The sequence below is a fragment of the Callithrix jacchus genome, chromosome 3 (assembly GCF_049354715.1).
Source record: "Callithrix jacchus isolate 240 chromosome 3, calJac240_pri, whole genome shotgun sequence".
Taxonomy (NCBI): domain Eukaryota; kingdom Metazoa; phylum Chordata; class Mammalia; order Primates; family Cebidae; genus Callithrix; species Callithrix jacchus.
The window spans coordinates 150149315-150172172 of NC_133504.1; the positions used below are offsets into that span (position 1 = coordinate 150149315).

At 35.4% G+C, this 22858-nt stretch overlaps 1 long non-coding RNA gene across 1 annotated transcript in view; it reads right to left on the reverse strand.

Moving 5' to 3' along the window:
• Positions 1-327: 327 nt before the first annotated feature.
• The window catches only part of LOC118152313 (uncharacterized), a 135595-nt gene continuing 113064 nt past the window's right edge, over positions 328-22858 (reverse strand). The window contains exons 4-5 of the long non-coding RNA XR_004740957.3: positions 1747-1874; positions 328-596 (exon numbers count right to left, since the gene is read on the reverse strand). This is a non-coding gene — a long non-coding RNA (uncharacterized LOC118152313). The remainder of the gene's footprint in view (positions 597-1746; positions 1875-22858) is intronic.

The following is a 22858-nucleotide window of genomic DNA, read 5'->3' on the forward strand; positions in this document are numbered from 1 at the left end:
CGCCTGTAATTCTAGCACGTTGGTAGATTGAGTTGGGTGGATCACTTGAGATCAGGAGTTTGAGACCAGCCTGGCCAACATGAAAAAAAACCCATCTCTACTAAAAATACAAAAAGTTAGCCCAGTGTGGTGGCACACAAACCTAAGCCCAGCTACTCAGGAGGCTGAGGCATGAGAGTCGTTTGAGCCTGGGAGATGAACGTTGCAGGAATTCAAGCTTGTGCCAGAGTACTCCAGCCTGGGTGACAAAGCAAGAATCCATTTAAAATAAATAAATAAAATAACTTTTCACATATTAATTTATTTAAAATTCCCAACAGTACATAAGATACTTTTTAAATCCCCATTTTACAGATAAAACATTAAATTTTACAATAGTTTTTTTTAACCTGGTGAATTAGTATATTTGTTAAAGAAAGAAATAAAGAAATCCATAGCTGAGAGTTCTCTAATTGTGTGTTTTGACTATTATGGAGTTCTTGGGACATTCCTCTCACTGTTGTGGATACTGAAAGATCAACTTGTCTATTGTCTGGCTTCTGGAGAGCAGAGACAGCTTTCTGGAACCCTGAGCTTGATCTTGTCATGTGAAAAATCTGTTAGAAGAAAGGGAAAACTTAAGTTGCTTCTATCTAGCACAAACTAGATTACGTTGATACTTTAGGGTCTTTTCTAAACTCATTTGACAAATCATCATTTTGATACTCCTGAGCCAATGCCAGTTAAGCAAAAGGTTGAGGCATAACAGCTATGAGGCATGAGGTAAGGGTGGGTGTGTGTTTGGCCACTTGTATGACTTATTTTGAGAAGTGTGTGTTCATATTCTTTGTCCACTTCTTAATGGAGTCATTTGTTGCTTTCCTGTTGATTTGTTTAAGTTCATTACAGATTCTGGATATTGTCGGTTGTCAGGTGCATAGTTTGCAAATATTTTCTCTCATTCTGTATGTTATCTGTTTCCTCTGTTGATATTCTCTTTAGCTGTGCAGTAGTTCTTTAATTAGGTCCCAAATGTGTGTGTGTGTGTGTGTGTGTGTGTGTGTGTCTACAGATCCAATATATGTCAATGCATAGTTAAAACACTAATATTTGTGAATGCATAGTTCTACCACTAAAATTAATTAGACTCAGTAATTAGACTCAGTGTGCAATAAATTATTCTGGGGGCAAGGCTAAACTTGATTCAAAATGGAGTATGTCCCATTGAACTATCATAGAACACACAACTAAATTTACACAGAAAACAAAATTTACCTAGCCCTGGATGTACCATTTTCTTGTAGACAGAAGCCTAAGTATTGTGAAAATTTACCACTTGCAAATATATTTCTAACAGGGTATTAAATCACATCTTTAATATTTTGACAGTACTGTTAACATTTGATAAAATGAGCTTCACAGATTAGCATTCTGATTTACAACTCCCCAAACACTTGGAGATTTTAGAAGGGTGTCTTGAGCTAAATGAGATAAAATAAATAAATGACACACTGGTTTAAAAAATCTCTTCTCCTTCAGAAATAGGGATGGAATGCATACCAACAAAAATATGCTCTAAATCAGAAAATTAAAAAATATTAAATCAGATGAACAGTGAAGTTAATTATTCCAAAGTAATAAGATCTTATAAATAAAATCATTGAGGAATAATCAAACTTTTTGATTCTATTCATTGTTTTGTTGCTTAAGTTGGATCTATCTTGCCTCATTTAATGATTTAGCACACATTAATTGAACACCACCTACAGGAAGTGGTGATATGTTGAACGAGAAGATGAACTCGGAGGCCAAGCTGTATTGAATTCTATCTCTTTTCCTTTATTGCTATAAGTTCTTGCAAAGTTACTTCACTCTTCGGTGGCCTCATGTTTTATCTGTAAAATGGGAATAATAAAAGTATGTTATACATTTGTTGTACATTTTAAATGAATTAATATGGGTAAAGTTTTCTTAAAAAGTGCTTGGCACACCTAACATATTACATGCATCTTGGCTATTTTAAAAATAGAACATATTAAGAAAATGTCTATGTAGCTGTCAATGTATACATGTAAAATAGAAATAGCTCTACATTAAGTAGTATGCATATCAACTATTTGTTTTTTATCTGTACATTATCCATTATGCTTTAGACACCACCACAATATTTCTTTGAAGGACCACCATTTAACTCAGTCCACGTGGTTTAAATGGTATTTAGTCTTTTGTCTGCTCTATGTCCCCAGTTCCTGACGTGGAGGCTGTTCAGGTCTGATCAATAAGTCTATTCTATCCCACTAGCCATAGCATTTGGTTAAAAATGAAGATGTGAAATAATAAGTATCTGAGGGAGAATATCACAATTTGTAAATCTATTTGGAGATGCTCTCTGCTTGTGGGGATCCTTAGTTTTAAGTGTGATGTGGTAAAGTTAGGGGTGCCAGCAGCCACAGTAGTGATATAGATTGCAGGTGAATGAAATAAACCAGAAGAAAAGAGTGCCAGAAGATAGATAGATGATATAGATAGATAGATAGATAGATAGATAGATAGATAGATAGATAATTGATAGATAGATAGATAGATGATAGATAGATAGATGATAGATAGATAGACAGATAGATGATAGATAGATAGATGATAGATGGATAGATAGATAGATGATAGATGATAGATAGATAGATGATAGATAGATAGATAGATGATAGATAGATGATAGATAGATAGATAGATAGATAGATAGATAGATAGATAGATAGACAGAGGACTACAGAGAGAAGGGAGAGAGGGTGGCAGTACTTATGCTATCAGTTGAGTTCCCAAATGCAGCTGTGTCTGCAGTAAACATGTTCTTGGGATTTTGACCTGCATGAGTCAATATGTTCTTGTATACATTTTTAAGTAAGTGTGATTCAGGTGCTTCTGTTAGCTGACAAGAGTACATCCTAATACATAGGAGTTAATAATTGCCTTAAGAGGTGTAAAAACAATGTACTATTGACATTTTAATATCAAAGTACTGCTTCATCAAGAGATATTGAGCCTGAACAATATTAGAGCTTTTAAATCTCTAGGCTTTTAAAGTTTTATTACTTATAAAATCGTTGCATATGGCAACAGAAACATTACCTTTTAGCCTTTGCTCCTCAATCTTCCTTCTGAGAGCACTTACTAGAGAGTTTCTCTGTCACAGCATGTCACAGTCTTTCTCAACAATTAAGGTTGGGCAGCCATTTGCTCCTTGGTTCTCTTACACACTTTGTACATAAAAGCCTGACCAGGTTTGATTTAAATTTCTGGTTTTACACGTGTCTTCCCAATGAGACTGCAGGCACTTTGAAGGCGCAGATAATGTCATATTCACCATTGCATCCTCTGCATGTATCACAATATCTAAAACACAGCAGTGCTCTGTATTTGTTAAATTCCCACAATGGCATTAAAAGCTGAATAATGGAGTGGTACTGTCTATTGTAAAATGATATTACTGTTACTTAGACAAAGCCTGTCAGAGCCCATGTGTACTAGTTGCTATGGCTGCTGCAACAAAGTACCCGAGTATGGGTGGCTTGAACAACAGAAATTTATTTTCTTACATGTCTGGAGCCCAGAAGTCCAAAATCAATGTGTTCCTTCCCAGGTTTACTTTCTTTTGAAGCTGCTCTTTTTTGGTTCTTCCTTTGTCTTCATATAGTCTTTCCTCTGTGTGGTCACATGACCATTTCCAAAATTTCCTTTTCTTATAAGTCCACCAGTCATACTGAATTAGGCTCCAACTAGAGGCTTTATTAACTAGATGACTGTTTTAAAAAGCTTACATCCAAATGGAAGTACAATCTCAGCTAAACCATGTGAAAGTAATGTCACTTTGGTGGATATTCCTCCATCTATTCAGCTTTTCTTTAGCTATGAGGTGTTCATACCACCTGAGACTACCTAGTAGGACACTTTCTTCTGGCCTGTTTCACATCTTAGCTTTTTTTCCGCTCTAACACCACTTGGACAGTTCTTTAATCCTTTTTCAATCTCTTCCTCTTTCCCTCATCACTCACTCCCTTCCACTCCTTGCAAGGAGCTGCCTGACCTTCCCTTCTCTGTCTAAGGTAGAATGGTCTACCATTTATTGTCATCTAATCTTACTTTATTAGACAGGTCTATGTTGACATGAGTTTGAGTAGGAGATAGCAAAGCTTTGCCAATATAAAAGGGAAAGGGAGAGTCTGTTCATCAAGCTTTGGCTCCAGAATGTTCTAACTACAAGACAATAAGTAGATGCATGAGTTTTGATGTATCCCCTGAGAATAATTATGATCAAAGTTATGCCCCTTTGTCTGGTTTCCCTTGAATTTCTCAAAGTCCCCTTTCTTAACCTAGCATGTTCTAAGGAAGTGGTGAAGAGAATATCTCTTGCTACAAACAAATGAAATGAATTTGGAATTCTCAATTGGTGACTGGCATTGGGAAAGACAAATATTATGTTTGGGACTTTAATATCATTAGTTTATTTATTATTACCTGATGATGTTTTTCTCTATTGTGGTATATCCCTTAATTTGGTATCTTAAGCTGCTTTTATAGAAAAAAGCACCATTAAATGTGAGAAACTTGCAAGTACTTAGGAGAATTCCACATGTATGTATAATTTAGTTATTCAGTGAGAAAGACTGTACATATGGGTAACAGATATTAAACAATTCGGACACAAAAGGATAAATACTATTGCTTTGAAAGTGCTTTGCTAGTAACAGTTGACACCTTCTAATGATATTAATATAAAAATGGGTACTATCCCCATTCTAAAGAAAGCACGCAAAAGCATGTACTCTAAGAAAATCACAGTTGAGGTTATCATTGTTTTAGGGAGCAGTTTACTATTATGTTTGCCAGATTATTATTAAGACCTACCTTGAACAGTGTCACTGTTTGAAAAAATACATGCCATTAGTTATCATGATAAAGCTGTACACGGTTCAGTGAATAACCACAACCATAATGGAGACCTTATTCACCTTGGAGGACAGTTGAGTCAGCAGTGTAAAATTTATAGACAAGGGGCAGGGAGTTTTCTTAAGAATTTTAGAGATTAATGAAGGTGTTGATACACTTCAATACTGAAAAAATTTATAAATAAAATTCTGTATGTATAGTTTTGTTAAAATAAGATTTTCTGTTGGGTTTCAGGTTTCTTTTAAGTTGTTATCTTTTCTTTTTATCCTACTAGGGGTTTAACTCAATGATACGATAATATAAACAATAATAATAACTGTTGACATTCACTAAATTTTAATGTGTATTGCATATTATGGTCAACCCTTTTAATGGATTACTTTATTTAATGCTCCCAATAGCTCCACTGATTATGTTCGTCAGTTGTCCTCATTTTATGGATAAACTGAACTGAGGTATACTGAGATGCAATAATTGACCCAAGGACATATAGATAGCAATTTGCAAATCTCAGTTTCTTCTTCAGGCATTCTGACCCCAGCTCTGGCACTCTTAACACTAGAAATTTCGGGCAATTTTAAAAGCTAGTTAGTTTATACAGTATTAAGTTTGACTTATGCAGCTAGCAATAAATAGGTGCCAGAATAGATGACTGGACTCTCAAGTTTTATTTTAAACCTGAATGTGTTCGGAGTAGACATTATCATGTACTTGTTAGCATGCAGGGCATCCCCCCAGTTAATAATTGGTTTCTGTCAATATGCTTAAGGGTTTAATGTACCTGGCTTTCATTCAAACCATTAATAGCCTGCAACTACCTTAAACTCTGGTGAGCTATGATTAACCTTTTCATTACAGTTTCATCTATAGGATAAAACAGCAACTTCAGGAAAACCCTTACATGCAGTAAAACATTACACTAACAGGAAAGATTCAGTAACTTTCAGAATAAATTATTTCTCAAGCAATCATTTTCATTCTTTCCTTCTTTCTCTTTCTTTCTTTCTTTCTTTCTTTCTTTCTTTCTTTCTTTCTTTCTTTCTTCTTTCTTTCTTCCTTTTTTTCTTTTACCTGAAGATTGTTTAAAGTTCTATATTCCATCAGTGATTCCTCAGTTGTCTCTTTCACCTGTAAGAAGGTGAGTGGAATAGGCTATGGCTCCCCTCTCCACCAGCATGTATATTTTTAAGTAAGGATTCTTTCTAGAATTAATGTGTGAGTGCTTAAGTAAGTGAATAGATATATATTCTGGTATCAGCCTGTCCCAGAGCAGAAAACTACAAAACCAATTCTTCTTCAGAAAAATAAGCAATATCCCTATGCCAATGTGCATGTTTTGTATCTATTAGCTATCTCTCTAAGAAAATACATTAATATAAAATCATGTTTTGAAAAAAAAATTATTTTCAGTATTTCTTCAAAATACCTTCAAATTCATTACAAAGGGAGAGAGGTCTTGTGAAGCCTGTCACATTGCCATGTAACCCTGGGTGCTTTATGCATTCTCCTTTAGTCTACAGTAAATAGTTTATTTTCTGTTTCCTGAATTTGCCTTTTGGTTCAAGTATTTCAACACTGGGGGCAATACTATGGAAGTTATCCAGAGCTCAAGCTTTTTTTTTTAACTGTTCAAATCAGGACTGACATTTTTCAGTACAACCTAATAGCAGAAACCAGATTTTGTGTTAATTTGAAATGTACATAATGCCATTTTACAGAAAGTTATTCAGATGTGTAAATTCTGAATAACTCTTTATTTTGGCATTATATTTTTTATTGTACTTCAGATTCTGGGGTACATGTGCAGATCATGCAGGATTGCTGCATAAGTACATACTGGCAATGAGGTTTGCTGCCTCCATCCCCCTGTCACTTATATCTGGCTTTTCTCTCCATGTTATCCCTCCCCAACCTCCCTAGTCCCCACCAACAGACCTCAGTGTGTGATGCTCCCATCCCTATGTTCATGTGTTCTCATTGTTCAACACCCGCCTATGAGTGATAACATGTGGTGTTAGATTTTCTGTTCTTGCGTCAGTTTGCTGAGAATGATGGTTTCCAGATTCATCCGTGTCCCTACAAAAGACACTAACTCATGACATTTTATGGCTGCATAGTATTCTATAATGTACATGTGCCACATTTTCTTTGTCCAGTCTATCACTGAGCATTTGGGTTGGTTCCAGGTTTTTGCTATTGTAAACAGCACCACAACGAACATAGGTGTGCATGTGTCTTTATAACAGAACAACTTATAATCCATTGGGTACATACCCAGTAATGGGATTGCTGGGTCAAATAGAATTTCTGTTTCCTAGATCCAGACCCTTAAGGAATTGCCACACTGTCTTCCACAGTGGTTGAACTAATTTACACTCCCACCAACAGTGTAAAAGCATTCCTTTTTCTCCACCTCCTTTCCAGCATCTGTTGGCTTCAGATTTTTTAGTGATAGCCATTCTAACTGGTGTGAGATGATATCTCAATGTGGTTTTGATTTGCATTTCTCTAATGACCAGTGATGATGAGCTTTTTTTCATGTTTGTTGGCCTCATATATGTCTTCTTTTGAAAAATTTCTGTTCATGTCCTTCACCCACTTTTGAATGGGTTTGTTTGTTTGTTTTTTCTTGTAAATCTGTTTTAGTTCCTTATAGATTCTGGATATTAGCCCTTCGTCAGATGGGTAGATTGCAAAAGTGTTTTCCCATTCTGTTTGTTGTTGGTTTACTCTAATGATTGTTTCCTTTGCTGTACAGAAGCTCTGAGTTTAATCAGATCCCATTAGTCTATTTTGTCTTTTGTTTCCAATGCTTTTGGTGTTTTAGTCTTGAAGTTCTCGCCTATGCCTATGTCCTGCATGGTTTGCTTAAGTTTTCTTCTAGGGTCTTTATGGTGTTAGGTCTTATGTTTAAGTCTTCCATCCATCTGGATTTAATTTTAGTGTAAGGTGTCAGGAAGGGGTCCAGTTTCTGCTTTCTGCACATGAATAGCCAGTTATCCCAACACCATTTATTAAACAGGGAATCCTTTCCCCATTGCTTGTTTTTGTCAGGTTTGTCAAAGATCAGATGGTTGTAGATATGTGGCATTGCCTCTGAGGCCTCTATTCTGTTCCACTGGTCTATATCTCTGTTTTGGTACTAGTACCTTGCTGTTTTGATTACTGTAGTCTGGTAGAATAGTTTGAAGTCATGTAGCATAACGCCTCCAGCTTTGTTTCTTTTGCTTAGGATTGTTTTGGCTATGCAGGCTCTCTTTGGTTCCATATGAAGTTTAAGGTGGTATTTTCCAGCTCTGTGAAGAGGGTCATAGGTAGCTTGATGGGGGCAGCATTGAATATATAAATTACTTTGGGCAGAATGGCGATTTTCACAATATTGGTTCTTCCTAACCATAAGCATGGAATGTTTTTCCATCTGTTTCTGTCCTCTCTTATTTCCTTGAGCAGCGGTTTGTAGTTTTCCTTGAAGAGGACCTTTACATCCTTTGTTAGTTGTAGTCCTAGGTATTTTATTCTCTTTGTAGCAATTGTGAATGGAAGTTCACTCTTGATTGGGTTCTAATTTAGTCTGTTATTGATGTAAAGGAATGCTTGTGATTTCTGCACCTTGATTTTGTATCCTGAGACTTTGCTGAAGTTGCTTATAAGTTTAAGAAGATTTTGAGCTGAGAAGATGGGGTCTTCTAAATACACAAGCATGTCATCTGCAAATAGAGACAATTTGACTCCCTCCTTTCCTAATTGAATACCCTTTGTTTTTTCTTCTTGCCTGATTGCTCTAGCTAGATCTTCCAATATTATATTGAATAGGAGTGGTGAGAGAGGGCATCCTTGTCTAGTGCCAGATTTCAAAGGGAATGCTTCCAGTTTTTGGCTATTCAGTATGATATTGGCGGTGAGTTTGTCATAAATAGCTTTTATTATTTTGAGATACGTTCCTTTGATACCTAGTTTATTGAGAGTTTTTAGCATAAAGTGCTGTTTAATTTGGTCAAAGGCCTTGTCTGCATCTATTAAGATGATCATGTGGTTTTTGACTTTAGTTCTGTTTATGTGGTGGATTACGTTTATAGACTTGGGTACGTTAAACCAGCCTTGCATCCCCAGGATGAAGCCTACTTGATCGTGATGGATAAGCTTTGTGATGTGCTGTGGCAATCAGTTTGCCAGTATTTTATTGAAGATTTTAGCATCTGTATTCATCATGGATATTGGCCTGAAGTTTTCATTTTTGTTGAGTCTCTGCCAGGTTTTGGTATCAGGATGATGTTGATCTCACAAAAGGATTTGTGAAGGATTCCCTCTATTTGGATTGTTTAGAATAGTTTCAGAAGGAGCAGTACCGGCTCCTCTATGTACATCTGGTAGAATTTGGCTGTGAACCCATCTGGACCTCGACTATTTTTGGTTGGTAGGCTGTTAATTGCTGCCTCAACTTCAGCCCTTGTTACTGGTCTATTTAGGGTTTCAACTTCTTCCTGGCTTAGGCTTGGGGGGTGCAAGTGTGCAGGAATTTGTCCATTTCTTCCAGGTTTACTGGTTTATGTGTGTAGAGTTGTTTGTAGTAATCTCTGATGGTAGTTTGTATTTCTGTGGAATCGGTGGTGATATCCCCTTTATTGTTTGTATTGCAACTATTTGATTCTTCTCTCTTTTTATTTTTTATTAATATGGCTAGCAGTCTATTTTGTTGATCTTTTTAAAAAAACAGATCCTGGATTTATTGATTTTTTGAAGGGTTTTTTTGTGTCTCTATCTCCTTCAGTTCTGCTCTGATCTTAGTTATTTCTTGTCTTCTGCTGGCTTTTCATTTTTTTTAATCTTGCTCCTCTAGCTCTTTCAATTTTAAGGGTGTCAATATTAGATCTTTCTTTGCTTCTCATGTGGGTATTTATTGCTGTAAGTTTTCCTCTAGACTGTGCTTCAAATGTGTCCCAGAGATTCTGGTACATTGTGTATTTGTTCTCACTGGTTTTGAAGAACACCTTTATTTCTGCCTTTATTTCATGCTTTATCCAGTCAGCATTCAAGAGCCAGTTGTTCAGTTTCCATGAAGTTGTGCAGTTCTGAGTTAGTTTCTTAATCTTGAGTTCAATTTGATTGCACTGTGGTATGAGAGACTATTTGTTATGATTTTCATTCTTTTGCATTTGCTGAGGAGTGATTTACTTCCAATTATGTGGTCAATTTTAGAGTGGGTGCAAAGTAGTGCTGAGAAGAATGTATATTCCGTGTATTTGAGGTGGTGAGTTCTATAGATGTCTACTAGGTTTGCTTGGTCCAGATCTGAGTTCAAGTCCTGGATGTCCTTGTAAATTTTCTGTCTCATTGATCTGTCTAATATTGACAGTGGAGTGCCTAAAAGAAGCACTAAACATAGAAAGGAACAACCAGTACTAGCCACTTCAAAAATGTACCAAGTGGTAAAGACCATCAACACTATGAAGAAACTGCATCAACTAATGGATAAAACAACCAGCTAGCGTCAAAATGGCAGGATCAAATTCCCACTTAACAATATTGATGTTAAATGTAAATAGGCTAAATGCCCCAATCCAAAGGCACAGACTGACAAATTGGATAAAAAGTCAAAACCCATAAGTGTACTGTATTCAGGAAACCCATCTTATGTTCAAGGACACACATAGGCTCAAAATAAAGGGATGGAGGAAGATCTACGAAGCAAGATGGAGAGCTAATAAAAAAGGAGGAGTTGCAATCCTAGTGTCTGATAAAATAGACTTTAAACCAACAAAGATGAAAAGAGACAATGAAGGGCATTACATAACGGTAAAAGGATCAATGCAACAACAAGAGCTAACAATCCTAAATATATACGCATCTAATACAGGAGCACCCAGTTACATAAAGCAAGGTCTTAATGACCTACAAAGAGACTTAGACTCCCACACAAAAATAGTGGGAGACTTTAATACTCCACTGTCAATATTAGCATTATATTGTTAAGAAACTGTTCATAAAATCTCTATTCTGCTCCCTTTAAGTAGGTCTGTGGGCATTTATTGCTAGTTATGGGATTTTCAGACCTATGAATATTTCTGGCCCTTCATTTTGAACTGTTGTGGCAAATGTCGCTTCTTAGAGTTCATATGTTCTTCATCTCAGCAACTGGGGAGTGACAGTAGGGAGTAACAGTATGATGTGCCTTGTCAGGAGGAAGAAGTTTGTGGAGGTCTGGACTAAGTGTCTATGATTTATTGTGAAGACTGGAAATTCTCCTGAAGATCAAGCCACTAATTTCTTTTTATAGCATATGAAAGCTTGGCCTGCACATTTTCCCTACAGTACATATATTGACAGATAATACATTTTTATATGTGTCTGCAGACACATGAACTTGAAACCTTCTCAATGCCAAGGGCATACATAAAGAGGTATACAAAAGACAGGGAAGTCAGTGGAAACCATGTAAAGAAAACTTTCTCATATTCAAAAGATGTCCTCAATAAAATACTGTGAATCTTAGTGTTAACTATGAAACTGGGTTCTCTGTTTCCTTATTGTTTATATATCATTACTTCTGTGATGCAGAAGTCTGGCCTTAGGCCTATGTCCTTAGGCTATACACAAGGTACTTGAATGCACCTGGACTGCTATCTAGGCACTCAAGGGTTCATAAAAAATTATATTTAATAAAGTGCCAAAGTGAATAGGTGTAAAGATATCACATAAACATTTTAAGAAGCAATTCATCATTCAAAGTGGCAACTAACCAGATATTAATTGTCCTGCAAGAAAGAACAAAGTTGTTCTTAAGTCATGATATTGAGTCTCATGCTGGGTTATAACCTTATGCATCATTTATGTAAGTGGTGTCTAGAAATAAAATAATTATTTGCAGGATTCCGCCACCACATACAGCTTGGTGGTTCTGACTCATTCCTCTGACTCATTGGCCCCATACTGTTCCCTTTGGATAAATTAGGCAGAGTGGTAGGATATTGACCATTAAAATCATTTTATGGGGTTAACTTTCCAATTAGTAATAGAGGAAATTTCTGATTTTTGAAATGAGACTCTCATGGTCTAACCAACAAATCACTCTGCTTTGATAAATTCAACATAAGTGTACTTAAAAAAATTCTATAAAATATTTGCAACACTGAATAATAAAGGCATTATGAAAATTTTTGGCTTAATCATTATAGTTTCAAGTTTAACGTGTAATTAATGCTATTTTTTCTGCAGTGTCACATGTAAGCTGAGTAGGGTTTAGTACCTTATACAATGCATGAATAAAATGCTGACAATGGAATCATTGTCAATATATTTTCTGAAGTTAGAGAAAGGAGAATATGTCCCGAAGGGAAGATAAATATTTTGTTTTGTTTTTAAATCCTTGTTTAGTTTGTACTATGCTTGTAATTGTTTAATTGTACTAATATGACTTCCACACTAAAATAGAAACTAGTGCTATATATGTTTATAGGGTAATTGGATGGTAGTGTCCTTATTTTAAAAATGTAAGATTTTATTACTTGATATTTTACCTATACAGTATATGCAGAGCTCATAAAATGGTAGTCTTGCTATTAAAGCACATTTTTTAAAAATCTGAAAAAATCTAAAGAGATGTAAGTTTTCCAATCATCCTCAAGCTGCTGTAATATAAAATGTTCCTGATATTACTGAAAATTATTCAATTTCACTTTTAAATGAGATGTACTCTGCTATCATTCTACCCCTCATATTTGTTGCAGTGGAAATAAAACAAGTTGGCTAAACCATTATCCAGAAGGAGAAAAGCTTACAAATTTAACTTCTTTTTCATTTTAAATCAAAATGTGTTACTAACACTTTAACATTCTCAGTTTTCTATTCTCAGGTTGCACATATGGAAAAATGATTAAATTTTTAGGCCATTTATTTAACATATTCATTTAGTGTATATGTCCCAGACACCTATTCTAATGCTTGAAATATGTTAGATAAAATAGAGAAAACTCTGCCCCTGTAAATAAAACAGGTAAAACTCTGTGCCTTTGCACTTTTCTCTTTTCTTTTCTTTCTCTTTTTTTTTCCCTATTTATTTTGCTTTATTATAAGTCAAAACAAGATGGAGGATCGAGACAAAGTAAATTTTTATCAATCAACAAACTCTCATTAGACGAACTACAGAACTTGAAAGTCATACCAGTCAGTATCTGGGGAAGTCATGAAAATTTAACGTTGCACACAGGCATGTCCACACACACACACACACACACACACACACGTTTAAAGATATATCTGTGTGTACATTTATTATTTTATATATGTGTGTGTATGCTTATTTAATTACTCCAAGACTACTATACCTTTTAATCATTTTTGAAAGAAATATATATTTTACATTATGTAAAATACAGAATTAAACTATTATCAAGATATTGGTATCCTATTAGGCATGTTCTTCTTGCTGGTTAATATGTGCTTAAGGCATACAAAATATTAAGAAAACAAAATTATCTAAAAAAAATACTATCCCTGCTCCTAGAGTCTGATGAAATGTGACACAATCTTCCTGAATTACTTCCATGTTCAAAGCCTGTTTCCTATCAATTGTTTTAATCTCTTTGCCTACCAGAGTAAATGTTGCAAAAACACTATTCATTTTTCTAGAGAATTATAAATCTAGAAGTATAAATTAGAGGATATTAAAATAGAATTTTTAAAAAATTATGAATACAATTATTAATATACTGAGGATAATTAAGTCATGGGCATGTGAGAGCAGTTATTGGTTAAAGAAACTATTTGTAACTTTTCTTTGCAGAGCTCATTTAATTTCTCTTCATATCCAAAAACTAAAGCTTTTTGGATCTAGGTGAGCACTGAGATACTCAGCAGAAACCTATTTTCAGGTACAGAAATTTACCACTATCAGGATTTTCACATTTATTGTATCAAGTACCTGTGGAGGATAGATAGATTATCGTACCTACAAAACATCTACTACATAGGTAAAAAGTCATTGCTATCCTGGATGATAAGATTAATGCTGATGCTATGTCCAATTATGGATCACCCAATGGTGTGTAGGTAGGTCCTGGATGAAGGTTTAAAAAGGAGGGAACCATATTTTAATGGAGGGTTCCATTCACAATAGTGAATACACAGATTTTTATGAGAAACCATACAACTCCATGATTTACTGTCTGTGTGGTCTGTACCAAGTCATTACATCTCTCTGAACCCTCTTTCCTCATTAGTAAAATGTGGATTATAATCCCAGCTTTGCAGAGTTGTTGTGAGAACTCGTTAAGAATTTAGTATGATTTCCACAGGTTGGGAGTTTGGCTATGATTTTACATTCAGTCAAGTTTTGCTGGCAACTATAATCTTTCTTCATTAAAGTAAACAAGAAATATTCAGGGGCAAGGAGGGATTTCTGTCACTTGTAGTAGTGATGGAAATGCTGATTGGATGGTAGTTAGGCCACCAAAGGATAATGACCTTGTTGTATTGTATATATCTAGAATATGTGGCATAAAGTTCTCACCCTCAGGAAGCAGAAGAACACAGATTTCAAGATAGACTTACCCCACTCTTTCAAAGTATCAGTATCACTTTGACTCAAACAACCTAGAAAATGGCCAAGTTATCAGATTCAGAATTCAAATTTGTGATTTTGAAGTTCCCTAATAAATTCTGAGTTTATCCTTTGTATTTGTTTTCGATGGCTGTGTAACAAATTACCACAAGTTTAGTGGCTTAAAACAATTTAAATTTAGTATCTCAGTTTCCATTGGTTGGGAGTTTGCATATCACTTAGCTGATTCCTGTGGTCAGGTCTTACCAGGCTGCAATCAAGATGTCAATTGGGGCTAAAGTCTCATCTGAAGCTCACATGAGTACTCTTTTGAGTTCATGTGGTTGGTAGCAGAATTGAGTTTTATCCTACTGTAGGACTGAGTCCCTCAGCTTCTAGAGGCCATTACTTCCTAAAGAGGTTTATAACATGGTTTATCCTTTGTCCTGGTGGCCATGGGAAAATCCCACTGATACTTCACCTTCTTTAAAGGTCTCACCTGATTAAATGAATCTCACACATGATAATCTCCCTTTTGATTAAGTGGAAGCTCACTCTCTCAATTAGAAAGCTTAATTATACCTGCAAAATCGCTTTTTTTGTCATGTAAAAATGGTTGTTAGATAAAATAAAGATACCCAGTTAAATTTGAATTTCAGATAAATGACCAAGTATGGTTTTTTTTTTCTCTGAATACAGCATCTTGTCCTTCCAACTTTCGATCCATACTCTTTTAATAAATAGATATGCTACTTACCTTGTGGTAATCTAGATTAAATGTAGATGTTTTGTTTAGTTGATTTGCTTCTATTAATAAACACATTTAGTCAGTGCTCTCTCCCGCTACTTGCGATAAACTTTGCTTACTACTGTCTTATATATGTACATCATTGTTCATTTTTTCCCTCTTCCTGACTCAGTAAGCATTTGAGTTGTGATCCCTTTTCCAGTTCATTAGCCAAATCTTGCTCTCAAATGCCCCCCCATATAGATGTACGATATGATTAGCAATGTTGACATCAACAGTTTTCAAAATCTTGAGCCCATTTCTGTTTTTCTTTGATGTTCCATGATGCTTTGCCAGCACCCCAGTTGCTGCCATTTGCTCTGAATAAAGATACCCTGCAATGACTCTGTATCTTGCTAGTCTATGCATAGCTGTCAGTCATGAGGTTTGGTTTTCTGGACAGCAGATGCATCACAGAATTCTAACCTAATCATTTTAATTTTACTCGTTACTCTGTCCTGAGAATAGTCCAAACTGAGTAACTTTGATTTCCAAATTTTCAGACTCAAAACCAATTCCTTTTCTTTACCTCTCTTCCCTCTTTTTCTTCTCTGAGGAAGGAAGATTATCTATCCTTGTCTCCAAGGCTAATCCTCTGCCTGAGCTCTCTTATTGCTCTAATATGGTGTGAGGATTAGAGAAAATGCTTCTCAAATCCTGCCTTTCAAATATCTGGCTGGAGTCTAAAATTCTACTGATGGAGCTTAATTGGTCTTAACTTCAGTCCTTGAACTGAAAATTCATATATATTTCCTGAGAGAAACTCTTTGTGGATTATGCTTTCACAACGTTCTTCTTCAAACCTCTATTTGGGCAATTACCACCTTGTCACGACCAGTTATCATGTATCTATTTATGCGTCTAAACTTACGCTTACTTTGTAAGCAATTCCAAGATAAGGACATGGCTTTATTTGTGCTGTAGTTCTCAGGATGCAGTGCTTAATGTATATTTGTATTTAATGAGTGCTTGTGGGAGAAATAAATGCCAACTTGTTGTAAGTACTTACGTGAAAACGCATTGCTTTTTACATGTTTGCATTTTGGTTCAAAGCCATCATGGTGGTCTCCAGATGAACATCTGCATTGCTCATGGTGGTCTCCAGATGAACATCTTCATGCTCTGATCTACTGCCTTAGTAGATCAGAAGAAATTCTGATTGGGAAGCTACTATGTGCAATAATGTTGTATTAAGTATTAATAATTTAAAATAATTAATAATAATAGTAGCATTTATTAATAGCTTTTCATGAGCTAGGCTACATAATAAGTAAGAGATGACAGTGTAGGAGCCAAATCCAGCCCAGTAGGTGTTTTGTACACTCCATAAGATATAATTTTCATATTTTAAAATAGTTGAAAACAAAAGAATAGTATTTTGCAACAAATATACAGATTTCAGTGTCTATAGAGTTTTGCATTTCTTCTGTAAAATATTTGTGATTTTTCTCTCTCTTTTTTTTTAATAAAGTGGCTACATAATATCCTCAATTTTGCCTCTTGGTTCAAAAATCTTCAAATATTTATTATCTAGCTCCTTAGAAAAAAATATTTCTGACCCCTACACTGAATGCTGGACACTTTTATTGTCATCATGCATGATAATGCATAATCTGTTGAGAAAACAACTGTCTCCACTCTGTCCATGTATCTGCAGAGCCTTTCTCAAAAGTAGCAGAGTTCAGTCTGGTGGCCTTCGTTTTTTGAATGTATACCAGATCTGGTGGCCTTGCCAGCCTCTCTTCTGAGCTCTTGCTCATGGCTTGGTAGTGGGTGGCTGGAAGAGAAAGTGCTGAGCTGGGACGCTGGCACAGCTGCTTTTGCAGCTTCAGGTCCTAAATGCAGCAGTTTTACACCAGTGAATCTCAGCACTTCTTAATTGTCAACTATAAAGTTCTGCAGCTGTCTCTGTCAAATTTGTCTAGATTCTCACAAAATTCCTGGGGAGGCTGAGTGATGTGATATCAAGATACATTTTTTACTTACCTCAATAACTGTTTCTTTTTAGCTAAAGGCAGGCACAGTGTTCTTGCTTTCCTTGCTTTCAGGAGTTTCCGCCCCTCTTCAAGCACGTCATGACGGTTTGGGATTGATCACGACCCCTCTCTGTTGGTGTTTAGCTATACAAATGGCAACTTACTGAGAGCAGGATTTAAAAATCCCAAATCTCTCTGGATGGGCTTGGGTTGTTTGCAGACAAATCACATTTGTTATGCTGTCACAAGAATTATTCAAAGTAAATATGTAGACTGAATACACATGATGACTCTGGCTTTTTAGGAGGGCTTGTGATGGTGATGACTTAGTAACTAATCCACTTAATAGATGATATTTAATTAAAGAAAATATTTAACTCTGTGAAAGCTCAATTTCCAAAGATTACTAATTTTTAGTTACTTCAACAAATGTACTATTTCACAAATATTGATTAACATTTTGGGCTCCCCAGAGAAAGTAGATTTGAAGATTTACATGTAAACAACATATACTTTCAGATAGTTATTGATTGATGACCAATAAGCTCCTAGATAACAAGAATATCACACGATTGTTACTATAGTATAATATTGTCTGTGAAGATTTGCATATTTGGGTTTTAGTCTTAGATATTTTCCATTAAATCCAGGTTGTATTTTCATCTTCTAAGAAGAGGCATAGGTCATATTATTCTTTCCCAGATTGGGAGATTCACGTAAAACTTTTTTTAAGGTGTGATATCCTCAAGACAAGCTGCCTGCTCAGGACCAAAAGTGCCTTCCCACTCCTGACAGTGATCTCCTATAATGGCTCCAGATGATAATAGCCTGCCTTTCCCAAGTCTGCTTCACAAAAACCACCGAGTTGCCTGGAATGTCTGTAGTGATAGCATCTTTTTCTATTACAATTTTTCTCCTACAGATTTTAATTTAGTTACAGATTTATACATCAAAATTCCAATTTGATAAAGGAAATGTTGCTAGAATACTTAATATTTTTCAAGGAAAGCATCTCCAAGGCTTTTTTTCCTCTTTCAGTTTTTGACAGCATGATCTCCTTAATATCAGTTTTGTCCTCGCTGCAGTTTCAGGGTATGGTGAAATTTCCTTTCCTTATATGCATATTCTCTCCTGCATATTCCCTCTTGCTGTTCCCATATCCTGTTCTCTCTTCCGTCATGAGTGCCAACTGCAATGACCCTTCCCCTGTCTCCTTGGACCTGCTTTTATACACTTCTGAAAAACTCTCATGGTTTAATTTTTGAGTGATACAACTTTGAGAAGTAAGACGTCATTGTTATGTTTATTTTTAAGTCATCAGGTAGGTTAAACATGATTATTACTATTGTTTGACTAGTATCTACTATAGATCTTAGAATTGTTAACATTTGGGTACTTCTGATGCATATTTGAGACATTAACTTGTTTAATCGTTTAAGCATTTGTTGTGAAGGAGGTACCATCCTTAACTGCCTTACATAGAACTGAGCAGAGCTTTTGTTCAAAGTGATTTCTTATCTGATCCTAAATTCTCTGTTCTCAATTACTACTATATATATATATATATATATATATATATATATATATACACTAAACTGCTCTAATAATCTTCTGGTGATGGAACATAAAAGCCTTTCAAAATCCCCAGGATATGATATTTTTATCAAGAGAGATAAGGTACTCTTTCAAGGGCTCACTTAGATTGGATTTCCATTTTTCTATACCAGTGTCGTTTCATTGTTCTGAACAAGGATGGAAAAGTAAAATAAGAACCAAAGAAATCAGCGTTTTCTCTTCCTTTCATATCTCCAGGTGATCCCTGTGGTTGCTGACAGTTTTTTAAAGTGAGTCAGTAAGAACTTTGAGATTCATTGTTTTCCTAACATTCACTGAACCCTCCTTCCACATGTTTGCTTCTGACTCTACTATTGCTTTCCTATAATTTTCCTTGTTTAAATATTTGTTAAGCACTCTGACTAATAAGATACTATTGCAGAGTCATTTTGAAGTTGTGCTATGCAAGTGTTAGGGTCAACCCACATGCCTTGAGGGAAGTGTGGCATGAACAGAGAGCTCTTGACAGAACCATCAAAGCCAAGTTCTGGCCTTCTTGCCAAGAGCATCAATGTTGAGAGCTTACTTCTAGTGAGTACTTACTATGTGCCAGGCACTGTTTTAATCTCTTTGTGTATATTTCATTATTCAGTACTCAAAACAATCCAGTGTTATTATTGCTATGTTACAGGTCAAGAACCTGAGACTCAGAGAGATAATTAAAAATTACCCAAATTTTCACAGATAACAACTGATGGACAAAGCCCTATGAGTTTTGCAATTCATTTTATATCTCTAGACTTAGTTTTTTCAGAGGAAAATTGATGGGCTTCAGTAAATAATTTCTGAGTCCCCTTCCATTTCTAAAGTTAATTTATGTCTTCCACTAGCAGACTTATTTTAATATTCTGTATTTTTAAGAAAGGAAAGTCACATAAGTTTTATCTCTATTTACAAATCCATTTTTTTCCTCTGACTTTTCCTCTTCTAAGGCTTGTTAGCACTAAAGAGTATAACTTTATTCTCATGGTTACTCACCAGTGAGTCCCTGAGTAAAATCAGTATTTTTATTTCCTTTCTTCAACCTCCAACACAAAGCACAGTATCTGGCCCATGAGAGGTACTCATGAAATGTTAAATTTTGAACAATACATGTTTTTGTGTTTATGTATGTATTATATTATATCTTGTGTTGCTCATTGAACTATGAATTCGCTGAGGACTTTATGCTGACAGTTGAGTTGGAAATAGGGCAATGATTAGCTCTAACTTGCCAAAAGTTAATTTTGAGTTATCAAACCACAGCCCATTTTTCATCTTGAGTCTGAGCTCCAAAAAGGAACACTATGCAGTGTTTTCGCTGCATTTCAGCACTTTGTATATCCAGATCATTTTGGGGATCTTGCTGCCTTTTTTCACGTTTGCAGATGGTGACATTAATCTCTTCCAATCCCATTACCAGCTAACTTTCCAAATTCTGGATATTGTATAATGTGTCACAAGGTTTATTGGGAGGAGGGACTGAACATGAGATGGAAGTGAAAAGTTTAAGGTGCTAATCATCAAATTCTTTATATTCCACTAATTTTTAAATATGAATAAACTGTTTGAAAGCCCAGTTTAAGAGGTGGTACCTAGAAGAACTAACATGAATCAAAAGAGTATGTTTTTCTTAGAAAAAGAGTTATTCTTTTACGTAAGTTATTAATATTCCATAGAGTTGTCATATATAATTTCATCTTTCCATTTTCTTCTCCCTCTTTGGTGTCATTCTCTTCCAATAAGAATTGTTCATTTTAAAGTTGTACTTGTTCAGCAGTTTCCCCTGCTGCCTAGTTTTTATGAACTAAGAGTTTTAAAATAAAATTCCTATTTGACATTATTAAGACCTCATTTCTCATAAAGCGTGTTTGCTTTCTGTTTGCCTGTTCCATACATTCACAGATTAGAATATTAATGAATAAGCCCAAACTTCAGACCGAAATTCCTCTTTGCAGTTTAAAAAGTGGCATTTTTTTCAGATAATAAATTATTTCAAATGAATACACCTGAGATTTTGTTTCTCATCTCTTTGTTGACAGGTTTCTAATGCTTATTCTTAACTCTTCACTTGATCTGACCTAATTAATCCACTAAGATAGGAGGCTCTTAACTGGTTTGTTTTCTTATTATATGTTAATATAAATTTTACTAAGGATTGATAATTAATCCTGCCACCTCCTCTTAGGGCAGTCATTCTTCAGTACAGAGCTTGCAACAAATGTAACTAGCTAATGAGAGAAAGGGCATATATATTTTTTTCAGCTATTCATTCCAAAGCAATGAAATATAATGGCACTGAAAAGAAGTTGCACAGAGTTCTTAAGGATGAATGTGAAAGAGGAAGGAAGGAAGGGAGGGAGGGAGGGAGGGAGGGAGGGAGGGAAGTGGAAGATAATTTACAATGATGTGAAGAAACAGTGTCAAAAGGCTAAGAATACTCAATATCAGAATCCCTCTCCCTCTAAAGAGGATCACAGTTCCTCATCAACAAGGGAACAAGGCTTGATGGAGAACGACTGCATCCCATTAACAGAATCAGGCTTCAGACGATGGATAATAAGAAACTTCTGTGAGTTAAAAGAACAAGTTGTAGCCCAATGTAAAGAAACTAAGAACTTTGAAAAAAGGTTTGATGAAATCCTAATGAGACTAGACAATTTAGAGAGGAATATAAGTGAATTAATGGAACTGAAGGATACAATATGGGAACTCTGAGAAGTATGCACAGTTTTAAACACTCAAATTGATCAAGCAGAAGAAAGGATATCAGAGGTCGAAGACCAACTTAATGAAATAAAATGAGAAGACAAGATTAGAGAAAAAAGGATAAAAAGGAATGAGCAAAGTCTCCAAGAAATGTGGGACTATGTGAAAAGACCTAATTTACATTTGATAGGTGTACCTGAATGTGACGGAGAGAATGAATCCAAGCTGGAAAATATTCTTCAGGATATTATTCAGGAAAATTTTCCTAAACTAGCAAAGCAGGACAATATTCAACCCCAGGTAATACAGAGAACACCACAAAGATATTCCTCAAGAAAAGCAACCCCAAGGCACATAATCATTAGATTCACACAGGGTTGAAACAAAGGAGAAAATACTAAGGGCAAACAGAGAGAAAGGTCAGGTTACCCACAAGGGCAAGCCTATCAGACTTACAGCAGATCTCTCAGCAGAAACCCTACAAGCCAGAAGAGAGTGGGGGCCAATATTCAACATCCTTAAAGAACAGAACTTTCAGCCCAGAATTTCATATCCAGCCAAACTAAGCTTCACAACTGAAGGAAAAATAAAATCTTTTATGAACAAACAAGTACTCAGAGATTTTATTACCATTAGGCCTGCTCTTCTGAAAGAAGCATTACACATAGAAAGAAACAACCAGTATTAGCCTTTCTAAAAATATACCAAAAAGTAAAGAGCATCAACATAAAGAAGAATTTACATCAACGAATGGATAAAACAGCCAGTTAACATCAAATGGCAGTAATCCTAAATTTAAATTAACTAAATTCCCCAATCAAAAGATACAGCCAAAACCCAACAGTATGCTACATCCAGACCCATTTCACATTCAAGGATACACAAAGACTCACAACAGAGATGGAGAAAGATTTACCAACCATATGGAGAGCAACAATCAATCAATCAATCAATCAATAAAAAGCAGGACTTGCAATTCTCGCATCTGATAAAATAGATTTTAAAGCAACAAAGATATAATGGTAAAAGGATCAATGCAACAATAAGAGCTAACGATCCTAACACCCAGATACATAGAGACTTAGACTAAATGAAACAGAAAATTAAGAAGGATATCCAGGACTCGAACTCAGATCCGGAACAAGTAAACTTAATAAATATTTATAGAGCTCTCCACTTTAAATACACAAAATATACATTCTTGTCAATACCACATCACACCTACTCATCAGTTTAAATGAAACATTGATTGGCCATTATTAATACCCATTTTTTAGAATAAAGCAACATTTCCATTCTCTCTCCCTCTTTTTCTTCCTCTTTCTTCCTCTC